The 18,385-nt window shown below is 40.5% G+C and overlaps 1 protein-coding gene and 1 pseudogene across 5 annotated transcripts in view; both read right to left on the bottom strand.

Annotated features, from left to right (window-relative positions):
* Positions 1-18,385, bottom strand: part of DYNC1I1 (dynein cytoplasmic 1 intermediate chain 1) — a 306,141-nt gene that overhangs the window by 79,219 nt on the left and 208,537 nt on the right. The gene's annotated exons all lie outside the window — the stretch shown is intronic.
* LOC113912086 lies at positions 16,233-16,373 on the bottom strand (annotated as a pseudogene).

Here is an 18,385-nt window from a genome sequence, read left to right as displayed (position 1 = left end):
CACACACACACCACAGTGTGTATATACAAAGTGCTACTGGGTGAATAATTTGCCTTCATTTTTGCAGATTAGGAAACCCAGATGTGGGCAAGTAAAGCCACTGACTTGGATCAAATGAATACTAGGTGGCAAAGCCCAGATTTGAACTACAGCCTGGCTGATTTAGAAGCCCAAATGCTGTGAAACCTTGCATCAATTGAATGCCAGGTGCATTTTCTCTTTGAGATGCCCAAGCTCCCCCCTGAGTACCACACCTCTGACTTCGTGCTCTGGGACTGGTAATCACCAACTGAACTTCATTCATGCCCTCACAGCAGAGAGGGATTTTGGCCTCCCTGCCCACTACGATGGCATTGACTCTCCAACCCCTCTCCAGTTGGACTTGGGTTGCCGGTATATAGATTGATCACCTGCCTCAGCTCTTAGCCTACCAGTTGTGACAGGTGACAACAGAGCTAATTAGTACCAATTGTGGTGATATTTACCATGAGGTGGGTACTTCCCGCTGCGAACTGATTGAGACCAATTAATCATTCCATAATAGTCTACTGAACAGCGAGCTACTGGAAACCAATCGCGTCACTACTGACAAGCTCTGCATTTCTTGTCATTGCTTTGGGAGAAAATGCTTTGTTTTCATCTTGTCACTGTGCAGCCAAACGAAAAATGCCATTCCCATCCAAGTTCTTCTAAAATGAGTGGTTATCCCCCCAAATAATGATGTGAATTATTAATTATTGTAGAAGGGAAGAGCGCTCCTGCATGCTGTAGCAAACAGGACCAACCCAACAGCAAGGTGAGGAATCTTGGCAAAAGTTCTTTAAAATGCAAAGTCATTCTTAGAAAGTAACTGCTCCAGCCTGTCAAACCACACAGAGCATTGGAAAGCCTCCTCATGCCAGGCGTCAGACTGAATAGGACCCATATCACACTGCAGAACAACTGGGAAATTCCTCTTTCTTTGTAAAAGGAAAGTTTGTTTCCTTTACAAACTTGGCTTATAAAAGGAAAAGAGGCTCCTGCTCCTATTTCAGTAGTCAGAACTAGTAAGAGTTCTACAGAGAAATCAGCACAAATTTATATTTTATTTTTTCATCAATGTCTCATACTAGTTTTAGATTTGCAGAAAGGCAGTTCAGATGTTACGGTTCCCATACACCTCACACCGTTTTCCCCACTGTTATAACACCTTCCCTATTGTTACATTTGTGTGGTACATCTGTCACAACTAAGAAGCTGATATCGATACACTATTACCAAAATCCATGCTTCACTCAGGTGTTCTTAGGTTTTACCCAATGTCCCTTTCCTGCTCCAGGATCCCATCTAGGAGACCCCATTATATTTAGTCATCTTGTCTCCCTAGGTTTCTCTAGACTGACAGTTTCTCACACTTCCCTTGTTTCTGATGATTGCCAAAATCTTTTTAGGTCTTGCAAGCATTTGGACCAAAAAAGAAACCCAAGAGTTCGAGGTCAGTTGGTGAAAGGGGGTTATGACTAACATATACACACATATTCCATTTTTATAAATTTGTTTATTCCAAAAACTTTACTATGGATAAAGTGAGGTGGGAATATGCCATCATATCTGGCAATAATGCTCACTGAAACATGCTCAGGTCAAAGAAGCTTTTTCGGTAGACTTCTAATCATTTACTTACCACTAGCGTGTCTTTTCCAGGAAATAGGAAACCCAGGTTGCTATGCCTAGGCTGGAATAGGGATGTGGTGCAAGCTGAAAGTGAACTTTTGCTTTACCAAGAAGAACAAAAAGAATAGGAAGAGATGAACATATGGGTTACTTTATATGTTAAGGAACACCAACCTTCTTCAAATCAAATGTCTAAATCCTGCTTAATTAGAAAAAAAAGGAAGTTGATATTTGGATATGTCATGTGTTGACATTCACCCCTTTGATTTATGTGAGGTATGAACTAAAGAGAACAGATTACTTGCCTCAGAAGAGAAGGAAAAGACTTCCAATTTGACGGGAAAAAAGTGTAGGCAGTATTAACTTCAGGACTTGTTAAAACATGAAGGATTAATAGCAAAAAAAAAAAAAAAAAAAAAGAGAGGGAGGCTGAAGAATTGTGAATGTCTCCAGTTCAGTATCTTCAAAAATGTTTGCGGTTTCTGAGAATGGCTCACTGGACCACATGAAAGTGACGCTAAAGGACTCAGCCACACGACTTCTCTAAATCCAGAGCTGGGACTCTTCTACACTTACCATCAAACCATCTTCCTTGAAGTGTAGCCACAAACTAAATTTATTTTTTATTGAAAAAGTACTAAGTCCTTACAAAGAGGGCAAACACAGCATTCAGAAATACGGGTCCTCCCCTCCCCCCACACTGGCCTCCTGCCCAGCCCTCCCCCCCGTCCCCCCCCCCCCGCCCCGCAACCTTGACAGAGTAAGCCATGTAAAGAAGAGTCAGCTTTTTAGTCTATGAATTCTTCCTTGGCTATGTAAAAAAGACAATGATGATGTTCAGCTATGGAACACAACAGAACTCAATGATCAGGGATTCTTTCTCACAAACACAGTAGTAAACAGGGTAATCAGATTCAGAACTGTTGCACTGTCAAGGACGTCTAAAAACAATTGCACGATAGATCTGTCCTGCTTTGTGGGCAACCTCTTTCTGAATTTGTAGGACTTGGATTTTGTGCTTGAGATGGAAAAAGGAGGAAAAAAACACAGTCTCCCTAGGAATGTCACTCAACAACCCCCTGCTGATAAAATAAATCTCCATTTGGAGGATCCACCCAAAGAGTCATGGAATATCCCACATTAGATTATTACCAAGCCACTTAGGTCAGAAATTATAGGGGAACCATTAAAACAAAAAACAAAAAACAAAAAACCTAAAGTGTACCAGTCCGCATATGCTCTTCACATGGTTTTTTTTTTTTTTTTTTTTCCTTTACTGTGGTGGTTTTGCCTGCTGTGATGGTGCATGGAGTCACGGAGATCATTCTAAATTTAGCAGAAGAATACAGGAATTTTGCAAAAATAGGTCCTTTCTCACTTTAAAACTATATGGTGACTCCAGATCTCGCGGGAAACACAAGGGAAGGTCCTGCAGCCAAGAAGCAATGTGGTGCAAGGCAGAAGCTGTCTTTGTCTCTTGTTACCTGCCTGGAATTACTTAGATATGCTTATGCCTAAGGCACGGAGATGCACCAGATGACCTCTTGGACTGTGTCTAGCTTGGTGGTTCTATTGATAAACTACTACTTTGAAGTACTGAGAAGGACCAGAAAAAACTGGGTTTAAGTGCTTGCTAAAAGACGGATGCAAGAGACAAGAGTGAACTGACTTCTGTGATTGTCACCCAATCCCAAGGCCCACCTGGCCCCCAATTTCCACACCAACGCTTTTTCCACTGAAGATTCTTTGACATTTAACAAGAGACTCAAAGACTGAGAATGACTAGAGTGTGAAAAGGGATAGAAATCTGTCCTGGTTGTTCATTTCTAAGCAGAAATAAGTCCCTCTTAACATGTAGGTATACTTGGAAGACCAGAGGATAAATAGGTATCAAATTCCCCAGGGTTCCCCCTGAGCTGGTTTTTAAAAGAAGGACAAAATAATAATTAAATTCCAAGACAAACAAAACTGTATGAAAAAAAAATTCCTTTGAGATCAAATGGTTAAATTTATAGCACTTCAGGGATTGTTCTCTGTCCATTTTTGTCCCCTAGGGGAAAACCCTACCTCGTAAGACTGAGAATGTACAAATTAAAGGCCATTTACATGGAGTTTGAAGTTTCCAGTTTTGGAAAAAGAATGTGGAGTCAGTAGACTCCTGTCTGAGCCATGCCCTTCATTGAATGATATGGCTGATAGTGCTGGTCAGCTGGAAGAAATGCGATCATAATTCCTAAACACGTATGTTGCAGTACACCCAATATGCATGCCAGTCAATTATCATAATGGAGTGGAATACTTTGCTTTGTGCATATCTAAATAAAAATACACAAAGACAATATTTTTTCTCCTTTTCCCTAAAATAATTGATTTTCTGTAAAGAATAGCAGCAGTTTTTCATAGTAATCTGAATTTTGTTTATAGACTTGTGATGATTAGCATTTTATCTTTGGAACTGGTGGCTACTGAGATTCACAGAGTACCTAGTGTATCTCTCCAAGAGTTGAAAAAAATAAGGTGTACAATGTTCCTGAGGAACCAGGAACAATATGAAACCAGATGATGAAGAGTTAAGAAAAACGTCCCAGCCTGCTAATGAACTCCATCCTGCCCTGGTGAGACCACCCTCCTTTTTAAGTAAGAGGTAATTTAATATGCATCTAACTCAGTTGTGTTTGGGTTTCATCCAATTTAAGAGTATCAGTGTGATAAATTATAATGAATTGTCTGCAATACTTCACAAAGTGACTATAACAGACCTGAAAAACAAGATCCCTCAGCCTGATTTTCCAACTCCCTTTGAATACTTTTTGCCTTATTCCCTGTCAGACCACTCCAAAACTTGAAAATGTTTCTTCGAGCTCCCTCACACTGAAAGTTATGTGCTTCGAGCTCCATTTGATTAGATCCACAACTGTTGGCTGTCTCTATTAAATCAAGCCCCACACTTGAAAACGACACCAACTGTGAGACCAGCCAAATACTATAGCAAGAGAACTAACATGGCTCCTTTTGTTTCCAAAAGGTTTCTTTACATGTTAATTTCCTTTTGTAATCCACACTGTGTGCTGGGAAGTGGGTTAGTGAAATGGACTCCATTCCTATTTCAGATTGTGAAAGAGCAGCTGGATCTAGGCACCCAAGTGTCTGTAGGGAAAATGGGCAGAGACTGGAAAAGGGGGTCAGCAAACTCCAGTTGCAGCAGGGGCCCTGTTGCTACAGCTGTGGGACTTCGTCCATGTGACTTAACTCCTTGAGGAGGGTTTCTTCATTTAGATTAAGAACCACTGTCCTAGGGAAAAGGCCACCTTCTTTTTATTTAATGGCTTTAGGTAGGTTCAGCTCTTCAGAATGCAAAGGCAAGACTGTTATTCTATAGATGATCCATCCTAAAATCAGTAGATGATCTGTCATAAATAAAAGTGATGGGATTGGTATTAAGCTGTTTCCTGTGCTGGTGGAAAGACAGCAGCTTTAGGGTGACACACAAAATCTATGCAGGAGGAGGATAGGATTTTTCCCCCTATTCATAAGATACAGATGTTGTCATGTAAAGATTCATGGGCTGGTAATCAAGACCAATTTTCTGTGTGAAAATCCTATTAATTCTATCAGGCTTAATTTCCTCATAGGCAACATGATGGGCATGTTGGATTTTTAAGCCTCACAAGGGCAAGAGGTACGCTTTGCTTTTCTGTTTTGAGTTTTTTGCTTAAGACTGTTCCTAAGAACTAGTAGGTATGTGCATTCACTTCTTATTGCTGCTGTAATGTTACCACCCACTGAGTGGCCTTACAATACAAATTTATAAACATACACTTCTGGAGGTTAGGAGGCCTGAAACTGAGGGGTGAGCAGGGCTGCATTCCTTCCTGGAAGCTCTAGGGGAGAATCGGTTCCCTTGCCTTCTTTCCAGGGTCTACAGGCTGGCCTCATTCCTTGGCTCATGGCCACCTTCCATCTTCAAAGCAGCAATGGCTACTTGAGTCTTCCTCCTATCACATCACTTTGATTCTCCTTCTTCCATCATCACATTTACTTCTGAGCCTGACTCTCCTGACTCCCTCTTTTACTTCTTAGAACCCAGCTTTCTAATTACATTGGGCCCACCATGATAAGCTGGAATGATCTCCCTTTCTCAAGATCCTTAATTTAATCATATCTGCAAAGCCTCTTTTGCCTCCTGAGGGGATATATCCACCAGTTTCCGGTATTAGGAGGTAGACATGTTTGGGTGGCCATTACTCTGCCTACCACGGTGTTCAATAAATATTTGATGAACTTGTAAATATTCTGAGAAAATGGTAAGGTAAATACTTTGAATTATTTGTAAGGTTAGCTAATTCCCATAGCTCATCACTAGCCAAAGTCATGGTCACATGTCCACTGTATACTTCTGATCTCTCTCAAACATACAATCTTCATTCTCATTCAAGCTCATGTTTACCTGACCTTGTTTTAGATTCAAAAATGCATACTGGTTCTATTTTATTCTCTTTCATCTGGTAGACAGAATATAATCTGTTGTGACAGATTTTCCTGACCAAGTGAATTGCTCACTGTCACACAGAGACAAAGATACACCCAGAATAGAAATTTAAAATCCCTTTCCATCTCCCTTGCACCCCGTCTCATACTAAACTCCTTTCTCCAATTACTACTTCAAAAAGATCAACCAACAAAAAAGAAAGGGTGGTAACCTTCAGGCGGTAGTAAAGATGCATGGAGCATATTGCAATCCTACCAGTGAAAACCCAAGTTTTTCTCTGTGATGAACAAACTCCAAGTCATGTACCTTCCCCCTCCAAAATAAATCCTTCAAATCAAAGTCACGGTCCCTGAACTGCTCTCCCACTAGAGGTGCTACCAACCGCCATGTCAATCAAGATCCATATACCTTCTGTCAAAACTCTTTCACATTTGTCTCATGTCATTAAAAATATATGACAATAAGCTACCTTCAACTGCCACCCAATCCTCCTCCCACTAATGCAGGATGATTTTGGCGGGCAACCTAAAGTAACTTTAGTGATGGACAATTACATATTTTCATTTTGAAGTTTTCCATTTTTTTTTATGTTATGTTAGTCACCATACATTACATCAGTTTTTGATGTAGTGTTCCATGATTCATTGTTTGCGTATAACACCCAGTGCTCCACACGGAACGTGCCCTCTTTAATACCCATCACCGGGCTAACCCATCCCCCCACCCCCTCCCCTCTAGAACCCTCAGTGTGTTTCCCGGAGTCCATCGTCTCTCATGGTTCGTCTCCCCCCTCTGATCCCTCTCCCCTTTTTCCCCTTCCTTTTCCTAACGTCCTCCATGTTATAAACTGTGGAAGGAGCCGAGATGCCCTTCCACAGATCAATGGATAAAGAAGATGTGGTCCATATATACAATGGAATATTACTCAACCATCAGAAAGGATGAACACCTATCATTTGCATCAACATGAATGGAACTGGAGGGGATTATGCTAAGTGAAGTTTTCCATTGTTTTGAAGCAACTGACATTTTATGCCTGCTAGTTTGTGTCACTCTGGCAAATTTCTACCATTTCTCAGTCAAAACAGTTACAGGAACCCCATCTTATTGTTGACTTAATTGTAGCATTCAGAAAGGGATGACAAACTACTGTATTTGTTTAATGCCAGCCCTATCAATGTATCATATAAAACTGGTATCAAAGAGTAATTGGGAATAATTGTAAATTAATGCAACACTGTACCTTAAGTATGTTGACAGTAAGAGATAAATAATGAAAACTAGATTGACATGCAACAACACTTCAGAATTGGATCCCCCCCAGGCATTTTCTTCTTTTAAATGTGGCAACAACATTCTATCAGTGCATTCTATCAGTGACAAAGTCCACAGATTTACTTACTGATTGTCTTAAGTACAAACGAAATATCTCTCTATGGTCTAGAGGAAATAACTGTGCAAGACTCACAAGGTGTCAATTCTCCTGAACGATTTTTCTTGCAATTCTAGGTCACTAAATATTTAGTACCTACTCTTTGCACATATAAACTTCCTGAGTTGAGTTTAACACAGCACATAGCTCTCACTAAAGAATGTGAATTTCTATGGGAAAATCTAGTTCACAGGTAAACAAATCTCTACTATGTATTTTTCCCCTTATTTTATTCTATACTCTGAACATGAGCCTAAAATGTAAAGAAACTGGGCAAACTGATATATATATGGAATTAATAATATTTACTATCAAGAGGCAGGACAAATAAACACAAAATAAAGTTAAATTTCTAAATAACTACTCCTGGAATCAGAAAATGCCATAACTTGGTGGTGATAATGTCTTTCACATGGCAAATACAAGGGACTGTGGAAAGTTCCATCTATGTCTATGTTGGCCAGCTCAAATGTAGAGGTGAAGAACTTTGTCAAAACGCAAAACAAACAAACAAAACCCCCCAAAACCCTACATCTTTTTAAGGCAATCAGACTCAGAAGGCAATAAGTGTCTCATTTTCCTGTATAATTTGAGTAACTACCTCAGTTTCTTACTGCTCCCCCCCCCTTTTCAAAATGTAGACAAGGGCTCTAGCTAGTTGTCTAAGTTGTCACACATCTGGAAGACTATTTTAAAACACATTCAGAATGTTTTGACTACATGATGCCAAGCATCTGGCAATACAAACTCCTCTAAGGTATTTTTCTTCTATAGGATTCAGTCTGTGTAGACAGTCATTGTGCCAGGTTTTGAACTACATGTTTTATTTGCAGAATGACAAAAATATATATGCAAAGGTAAGGTTTTTCTCCTGCTTTTGATTTAGGTAAATTTAACTTAATGATGTTAACAGAGTTGCCATTGATACTTGCGTTACTTGAACTACTGTCTGGTTGTGCTCTCCCCCCCGTCCCCAAAAGTCCTTCAGTGGCCTCTACTGGTCAGTTCCTCCCCAGAACATTCTCTCCCAAATGGACAGCATTCACTCACTTGTCTAAATAGTAACTGACTTTATTGGTTTCATTCCACAGCAAGGATGAGGGAAAGCGAGGTTTCTCGTTTTCCCTAATAGGAACCAGCCTTAGGAATACCTGTGGTTCACCAACCATCCCCAAACCATTTGCAGGATCTTGAGGTAGGAGGTAGGTATTCTTCATGTGAGGTCGCCTCCCTCCTAATGCAAGCTAGCTCAGCCTTCCAAAGGCTGTTTTCCCCAGGTTAACCTAACCATCATTTTATCTCCACTCCACTTTCAATGTTTCACACTAAGTCTTAAGTCAGATGACACCACAGTGGGGGGTGTTCTGGGTAAAATATGCATTAATTATTTCAGTTTAATAGCCTGTAATCTACTACAGATCATTCATTCTTGCTCTTGACCTAAGAGAAAAGGGATAAATTCCTCATAGGCCAAGTACAGACCATATTCATCATTGTAGCCTTGGCACCTAAGCAGGGTGCTAGGCACAATAAAGGTCTGTTAAATTGTTCTGGATAAAATGCAACCTGCTTCCTTGTTGAAGTAAAGATCACTACATTTCAAACCTGAAATAAACTTAGCCAGGTAGTCGGGTATGAGCCTAAGCAGTGTTCACAATTTAGATAGTCATCAAGAGCAGACTCATGGGGTGAGTCTGCCAGAGCTCTATTAACATTAGGGTGCTACTGGTCAACTCTAAAGACCAATGACCTATGTATTATGAACTTTGGAGACAGGAGAGTATCAGCTTGCCTTATTTAGGTGTCCTTGACACAAAGAACATTCTCTTTGGGGAGAGAATCACTCTGGAATATGCCCTGACTGGCTTGTTCTGGAAGTTACCAGGCTGTTCAGGGCTCTGGAACATGATCTGCAACAATGGCTGCGCAGCAATGAAAGCCAGCATGTGGCCGTGAAGCTTGTTCTAGAGGTGAGTGAGGGCAAGCCCTTGCTGTCTGATGGGGCGGTAGCAGAGGGGAAGGCAGCAGGGCTTGGATGCTGGGGTCCCAGCAGGTTGCCTGTAGCATCACAGCTAGTCCTTGAAACCTTATTCGTGAACATACTTGTGACTTCCTCTGGAAGGTCCCGGAAAACAAGAGGGAGAATGTGGAGAGCCCAGAAATCTTAAATTGCAGATGAGGTGAGAGCTGTATGGTTTACACTGTTAACAAGACCTCATTAAACCAGCCTGGTGTGGCCCAGGAAAACCAGGATTTGAGTGATAGATGGATTAATACATAGATAGAGAAAATGAATTTGATGACATCAAGCGATATAATATTTCGCTATTTTAGAGTATATCTAATAGCATATGGTATTGCTATTTCTCTTTTAAATATATTCTAAATCAAGTATTTGAAGCAGTTTTATAATCCTTTGAGCCGAAAATATATCTAAGGAACATGTAGAAAAATCTCCAAAAGGATTAATAGTTCCAAGGTGGAGAATGTATTTTAACTCAGAATTCCTCAAGAAAACCGGCCTTCTCTTCAGGTTTTACAAATCAGAGCAATTGGTGGCTAATCTTTCTAACCTTTACTCAGTTTTCTGTCGATGAAAAATCAGAATCAGGGATTATTACTTTTACAAAGGATGTTTAGACATCCCAGTGACATGATCACCATATAAAATAGAATTCAAATGATCTCAGTTTAAACACTGACTTTGACAGTTAGTAAAATCATTTAATTTTCTACTATGGAAACTATTTTAATCATTTTAACCTCTTTTAGATTATATCAATTCTTTGAGATGAAGTACGACGGAGAATCAAAATAATCTTTGGAAATTGAGCTCTATTGCAAAAATGATTCCCATTCTTCAGCAGGGATTATTAATGGATAACCTTTCGAAGGCCTCTTCCTTGTATTTCTTCTTCTTCTCCTACCTCTCCCGTGTCATGCAGCTCAAAGAAAACCTAGCTCATGAGAACAGACTTACTTAATGGTCCCCTTCCCGCTGCTTTCCCCCACCCTCGTTCATTCACATTCCCAACTTTGCATCTCTCTTCTCATTTTCCTTTTTTCTTTCCGGGGAATGACCACCTCAAAGGATTAATTCAGAACAGGCAGCAGAAAATGGTAACAAGAGTGGGCAAATCAGGATGTGGATTTAAAATCAGGAGGTATTTTAAAGGAGGGGAGTTACTCAAATTAAACATATGTTAAGAATATGGGTTTGTTGTTCATGGCATACCTGCTGCCTGTGATCCCAGCCTCCTCGGACCAGCCTTCAAGGGCAGAGCATTCCCTAGCAGGATAATAAAGAGTGGCTCAAGTGAACATGGATCCGGGCAGCCCGGCGAGCTTCCTTTCCTCTCAGTCTGACTTCACTCTTGGAACACAGGTGGTAACTGAACTAGCTGAACTACCGACATGGGTTGTGGCCCCTCGGGCTCAGAGCCAGAGAGAGAGAGAATGGAATTCAGGCTCCAAGTAATCAGGCTTTGGGCACATAACAATTCTACTACTCGGTCTTGACATTAATACCAAACTTGGTTTTAACTGATATGGCCTGTTTCCCAAGGCATCATCTTTCTTACCTTGTTACATGTGAACGAGGCAGCCAAAATCCATTGGTCTTTTGAGAAATAGGCTGTACAGATGCTTAGAGTGTTTCTGTTTGGGTTGACCTGCCATCAACCCGAGAATAAGGCCAACTGTCCTCTGTAGGTAAAAATGAAGAGCCTTGTCCTATTTCTACGCTCTCATTGTATGTACCACCCTGTGTAGGTCTCTGCTGTCCCAGGATTATGTGCCCAAATATTACTGATAGGAACCAGCCACACTTATGCTCACTCAAGGGTTTCAGCAGGAACGATGCAGAATAGCAATGTATTTGCTCATATACATCCTTCCTTGCTTCAGACGAGTTTTGAGGTTGAGAGCAGTAATTATTTCTGACTTGAATGCACTGTACTGATAGACAAGATTCAACAGTCTGGGATCTCTAGGGATAAGTACCCATGAAATGGACATTAAAAAATCCATAAGGGTTTTGAGGGAAATATTTTTAATTTGGTTTTGAAATAATATAGGTCCAAGAAACTCAAGATCCCTCTTTTCCATTTGTTTTGATATTATTCCTAGCACACAAGAGCTACCTAATTAGCTGTGAAGTTACCACAGAATAATAAGGATAACTGAATACAATGAAAAATAAAAAATAAATAAGTAAAATTAGCTTAATAATTTTTTAAAAATAAATAAATAAAGGATAACTGGTTTCCCTTTACATTGACTGAAAAGTGGTACTTTCTAACTAAATGAATGGAGCTGGGGAACAAATGATTTCTGAGTCCCTCCAGAATTTCATAAATGTCCATTTATGAAGTATAATGTACAAACAATAAGACCTTGTTAACTCTTCATTAAAGCAATCAGGTCCCTGACATTTGATGACCACTTCAGGTTATCACATAGTCTTGGTGCAAATATATTTTCATATTTCTGTAACAATGTCCTAAATCAGCAGAGAACCTGATACATGAAAATTCCTATTTAGACAAAAAAATAGTTTGGAGGCTGTGATTATTTGCTTCTCAAAAAAATTCAGTTAGTTATCAAGGTCTCCTCTAGTGAGCCATATCTGATTAAGAACTGGCCTTCTTCTCCATGTTGTCTGAATTTATGATGTTTTAAAGAACTTGGCTCAGCTGTCCCTCTTCCAAAGGGGAGAACATATTGTTAATGTTCTAAAGGCAGGAGGTTTGTGTTAAGCCCATCTCAGCAGCTTCAATATATAGATGGGAAAATCCAGTGAAATCCAGTTCCAAAATGTAGCAAGTCCTCACGATGTGAGCAAACACACTGAAGAAGAGACCATGAAACAGGTAAACAGCCTGATCAGAAGTGTGGCTTGGGAGGTGGGGGGGGTCAACAGGGAGAGCACAGGTAGAACTTGCCTTCCACTGAACACCTTCCCCCAAAGTGAAGTCTTTTCATCAATTTTAGTGGCAACAGGTTGACAGCACCTTGTTGCGCTTTTAATGGAATGATGTCAAAGAAAGCCAGGTGAGGACAAAGATGGTGAGACACATGAAGAAGGTGGGGGGGGGGGCTGTATTCATGTGCTCATTCCCACTCCCATAGCAACCCAAAGCCAGCTGCCTTGTTGGAGAGACTGTTCCCCTGGACATTCTGGGGTGACTTTGCCTCTGTCTGTGATGCATAATCCTTTTGGGTGAAATGCCATTCTGCTGCAGGCACACTGGGAAACTTGGCAGCACTGGCCAGAGATGAGATGGTCTGCTCTGGGACAGGAGCATGAGCAAAGTTCAAGAAAGGCAAGATGATGACTTGATAAGGGAAGATGGAAAGGAGAATTCAAGAGAATTCAGGCATTGAATAGGTGTTTGACCCAGAAAACCATGAAGTTTCCTTCAAACCCTGAGATTCTACAAGTCTATATATTAATAGGTCTAATAGGAGTGTTAACTCATGTATGAGAAACAATTTACACACAAAAAACAAAAGGGAAAGCAAAAAATCTCTTTCTACTCCCCATAGAGTAGGACATGGCTAAACTATCTTAAAGTGGTCATTTGACTTATTTGGGGATGAATTTCCACTTAAAAATGATTAGAAGATGAAACAAAAATATAATCTCTTGTTACAAATATTAAATGGGTATGGATGCAGAACTATGGACCAGCAGTTAAGATTGGCCAATGCAGTGTCTCTGTTGCTCAAATGAAATTCAATTAAATTTATGATGGAAATCTCCATGAACTCACACAAAGTCCGTCCACAGGGTCTGCCCTCTCCAACATTTTTCTGTGTGTGTGTGTGCGCACGTGTGCATGCAACTTTGCTACTAATGGAGTCCATTTGCTTTGACTGTGGAGCTCTTTCCAGACATCAAAAGCCACAATTCCAGTTTTCATACTTAGAAAATGCTCAAAATGTGTTTCTTTCTAGGGGAACTAAATATTGTGCCACCTTTGAGAGTCAAGCCCTTTGAAGCCCATCAACTGTTGCTTGAAACCTCCTGATTCTATTTTTGTAGAATCTTTGTCTCGTATTTTCTGAAAGGCTTTGAGCTCTTGCATGAACATTCTTCTCATGGCAATTTTAACACAGCTGAATGCTCTCATTTGTGTGGGAGGTAGCACACATGATAATATACATCATTACATTAATAGTGTTCCCATAAAAAAGTTCTTTTCCAGGACTTGTTTGCTGGCTACCCCACTGTGGGATCAGAGGGTGGGATACTTTTGATTTTAAACACAAGGAAAGGGGCAGTGGGAGCCAGGCTTTTAGTGATGGAGCCTTTTGGGGCCCAAGGCAAACTGTTCACATCTCGTGCAGGAGAACACAGTGTGTGACATCACTGTCCACACAGAGCTCCCACCAAGATTAAAAACCACATAGAAGGCAAAATAATTTACTAAAACTAAAATAATTTACTAGACCAAGAGCACTCTCTTTAAGAAATAGTATGCGCAGGGGGGAAAGCTGAAGGAGCCAAAGGGAAAACTCCTGTGTAAGCTGCTCATCTGCCGTTCTTAGCAAGGTGAGCAGATCCAGGCAGCACTCTGTGGGACATTGTGGCCTCTCTCTGCTTCATGCTCTGGAATTTTTTTTTTTTCCATTTTCTTCATGCTGTCTCTGTAACACAACCTCTTTACATAGTTTACCTTAGGAAATGACAATTGGCTGTCGAATCTCATACAAATTGATTGGATATGACAGCTCAAAGGAATAAATATTCTGCAGAGAAGAAAGTTTTTACTTATACTCTTGTATTTTCAATCCTTTTTTACCCCTTCTTGCTTAATTTTATTATTTCAATTAGATCATTTAAAAATCAACACATCACATACCAACCTCCCCTAAGAGCAATCATAAGATTTGATGATTTTTCTGATACACAGGCTAGGGTTTCAAATTTGCATTATTTTATCTACTGAATTAACTATGAATTCTAAACCAAACTAATGCTGCCATGTGTTTTTAAACATCTCTAATCTAAACCATCTGGAGAGGCATGGTTTTGCAAAGGCATCCTTTTCAGGACACTCTGTGGATTTTGTCACTGCTTGAGGTTTTGGCAAACCATCAACATTACTATAATTCTCTTTTATGAAATATAGCTTTTGACTAGGATTTTAGAGTCTGGGGGGGTGTGTGTGTCTGTATTTGTACGAGTGTGGGCACTTGCATACAATTTTTGCTCTTGTCCCTTTCTCTTTTCAGAAGACCATAGTTATAATAAACTTATTTTATTTTTTTTAAAACTTAATAAAGGTTTTTTCTTGTATATAAAGGATAAATTTAATTTCACCTATTCAACACAAATGACAGACCAAGTTATTAAGAAGTGGAGAAGTACTTTTGAATAATGCACCTTACTGGACATAGGTGCTGGAAATGCTTTTTAAACAAGTCATTAGGAGAAAACATGTCAGCTTGAGAGACCACAACAAAAAATTGTAGATATGAAATGATTACAGCAACAATGATTTGTGGTATGTGAGGTATGAGCTCAATATATTTATGCAGAGATTACAATTAAAAAATGGCTAAGCTAAATCTTTTGCTTAAGAAAAGCAACACCCTGTTTAATTCTTTGGCTAATAATGAACATAGCATTTTAAAATTATAAATCAAATATAAGCATGGTAAAAGCAAAGTGTAATAGACTACTTGTTACAACAAAGGTTAAAAAACTTCCCCCAGAAGTAAGGATGATGATTCTACTTCCACAAATTCTCTTCAATAATAATGCCTTTAAGGAATTTTGAGAATTAATCACAAAAATGGAAGGGATAGCTTTTTGCTGAGAGCCACTAATCTGAAATGAATTAAAATGATAATGTGACTACTGGGGACTATGTACATCTCTGTAATTTCTTAATAACATGGTATGTTCAAACAATCTCTTCCATCCAACAATATTAGGCAACTTAAAGACATACATAAATCAAAAGGTTTTGGTCAAGTTTGTGGAGGGGGGGAAAAAGGTCTATTTTTAAGAAACAGCTGGCCTGAAGTCCAGAAGTGGGTCTGTGCTTAGAATATAAAGATGCCAAGGCATTGCACAGCACCCCTCACAGAGGTAGTCCAGCCTAGAACACTCTCGGTGGGTGCTAACGTGGCCTGGGGCATTACTACAGCCCACCTTCCTGCTGTTCATGGTTTCCTTTCCTGGAATGGGTCTTCCATATCCACAACTCTGAGGGGGAGGGTTGCCCTTCTGAGACTTTCTCGTTTCGTTTTTCTTTTCCTTCCTTCCTTCCTTCCTTCCTTCCTTCCTTCCTTCCTTCCTTCCTTCCTTCCCTCCCTCCCTCCCTCCCTCCCTCCCTCCCTCCCTCCCTTAGAACTCCTGATATTCTTTTAAACCTGCTTCTACCTATATTAAAATGTTGTATTATAAAGGAAAAGCACAATCTGATATTCCAGAGAATGGAAGCTCCAGGTAGGGCGGCCCTGGATCATATGTCTTCAGGAGGGACAGCTCTTACCGGGCATGCCAATCTGGTCTTGGATGAAAGTAAAACATGTGTCAATCCCATCTTCCTTATTACTCTTGCCCCAGGGTCTACAGAGTGGGTTCAGGTCACTTATTGCTATAGACTTAATTGTATCTTCCATTTTTTTTTTTTTTTTTTTTTTACTTGTAGCAAGAATTACTATCAAACTCCACTGATTTTTTGTTGTTAACAAAAGACGCGCTCCTCATATAGCATACTACCTCCACTTGTGAGTTCATAGGCCAGCTGCTGGCCTCAACTCCAAGCTCTAACAATGTGCAGATCCCTCACAAATTTATGTTGCAGCCCTACCCTCAATGTGTTTTTATTTGGAGATTGGGCCTTTGGCAGGTAATCAGCTTTAGATAAGGTCATGAGGGTGGGCCCTCATGATGCTATTAGACACCAGAAGAGCTTGCTCTCTTTCTCCCTCTCTCTGCCAGGTGAGGACATATCTAGAAGGCAGGTGTCTATAAACCAGGAAGAGAGTCCTCACCAGAAACCAAAATGGCTGGCACCTTGATCTCGGACCTACCAGTCTCCAGAATGGTAGGAAACTTATTTTTGGTTGTTTAGGCCACCCGGTCTATGGGTTTTTGTTTTTGTTTTTGTGGCAGCCCCAGGAGACTGATACACCTTTATAATCTCTTTTATCCTGACAATAATCCTAAGAGGGCAGTAGAAACCCACTCCCTAAGAATACCCATTCCCCTGACTCCGAGGCTCCTCTGACCTCAGTGAATGGCTAGGTGGCAGAGTGGTGAGGATGAGGGGAGGGACGGGCTAGAAAATTTGCTCATATTGCCACCTGGCTCTCATCGCATAGCATCTGTAATTCCTGGGGCAATTCCCTGATGAAGCACAATTGGAGAGAGCCCAGTTCAGACAGCTTTAGTTCAGGGCATGGGAAAGGGAGGAAGGGCACTTAGGGAACTGAATCAAACCCTCAGTGTTGGAGTCCTGTGCCTTCAGTAATATGTGCACAGGAATGGCACAGAGCAAATGCTAGGAAGTCTCGGGTTTTGTAATCACATTAAACTTCAGGTTGATCACTTGCAATATGAGATAATAAGACAAAGAAAGCAATTAAAAAATGATTTGTTCTAAGGTGTATTCTCATGGCATCCTCTGCATCACATAGCTCACTCGGTCACTTGTAAGGTATACAGTCTCCTCCACTGCTATTTTCAGATAACGAATTGTCTGTGATACAATCCGTCTGCTATAATCCTGCTGATAATTCTAATTTCCCTAGATGAATTCCAATGATCAATCCTGCCTGTGCTATTTTTGGGGGGAGAAGATTTCAGAAAGAGGGCAGATAAAGAATGAGAGCCGGCAAGGCATTTTCTCTGCTCCCAGCTTCCTGGGCCAAAAGAGAAAAAGAAGCTCCTGCTGTTTGACTTAATAAGAATCAGTGTCTAGCTCAAGCCTCAATCATCAGACCAGTCATACTCAATCGGCATAAAAGAAGTATTTCCGAATGTCCATGTTTTGCTTCCGCATGTACATGTAAGCCTTTTCCTAAAGGCACAAACTAGCTGCCGTGTTGCTGTTCCTCTTGTCTGATCCAAATAATCTGTATCTTTTATGTAAGAGCTTAATTTTACACATTTACATCATATGTATTCTTCGGTTTTCCAAAACTGTCTACTTCGAAGAGTGGATCACAATCTATACAACAATGGTTGAGGTGTTCTCTTCTGTGTTTCTCCAGCCTGCAGTACATCCATCATAACAATGAAAACTGTTCGGGTTTTACCTATATTAGTTAGCATGTTCTTTGTGCATGGACTTTGTTCTCTAATTACTAAGCTCCTATCATATGCTTTGATTTTGGGTCACCCCAGGAACTCACTTTGAATATGTAGGCCTAGTTGTCAAAGAACTTTCTATTCCTTCATCCTGTTAACCTTAAAAGTAAAAGCTGCTGGTGACTTTACCAGCAAAACATGGGTTTATTCAGGAATAAAAGAGAATTTCAATCCAAGACAAAGAAGCTGCAGCAAAACCATAGGCAAATAAGGGGGAGGGGGCGTGGGGGGGGAGGAGAGGCATGCTTTTTAAGGAGAAAAGGGGTAATTTGGGAGGGCTGTTATCAACTAAAGTCCACTGGAGTAACCTGGGAGTTCCAAGTAGGTGGTTTTTCATTGGCTGAGCTGTTGCCTGTGGGGGGATGAGGAAAGTGCTTCTTCTTCCGGCTGAAGTAATAGAGCAGTATCCATGTGCAAGGTCACGTCCGTGCAATGTCATGTCCCTCTCTTCCTGTTGGGTCTGCAACTGACTAGGGGCAGT

Source organism: Zalophus californianus, chromosome 12 (assembly GCF_009762305.2).
Source record: "Zalophus californianus isolate mZalCal1 chromosome 12, mZalCal1.pri.v2, whole genome shotgun sequence".
Taxonomy (NCBI): domain Eukaryota; kingdom Metazoa; phylum Chordata; class Mammalia; order Carnivora; family Otariidae; genus Zalophus; species Zalophus californianus.
Note: the sequence above shows the minus strand (reverse complement) of the source record. Positions and strands in the feature narration are given on the sequence as shown.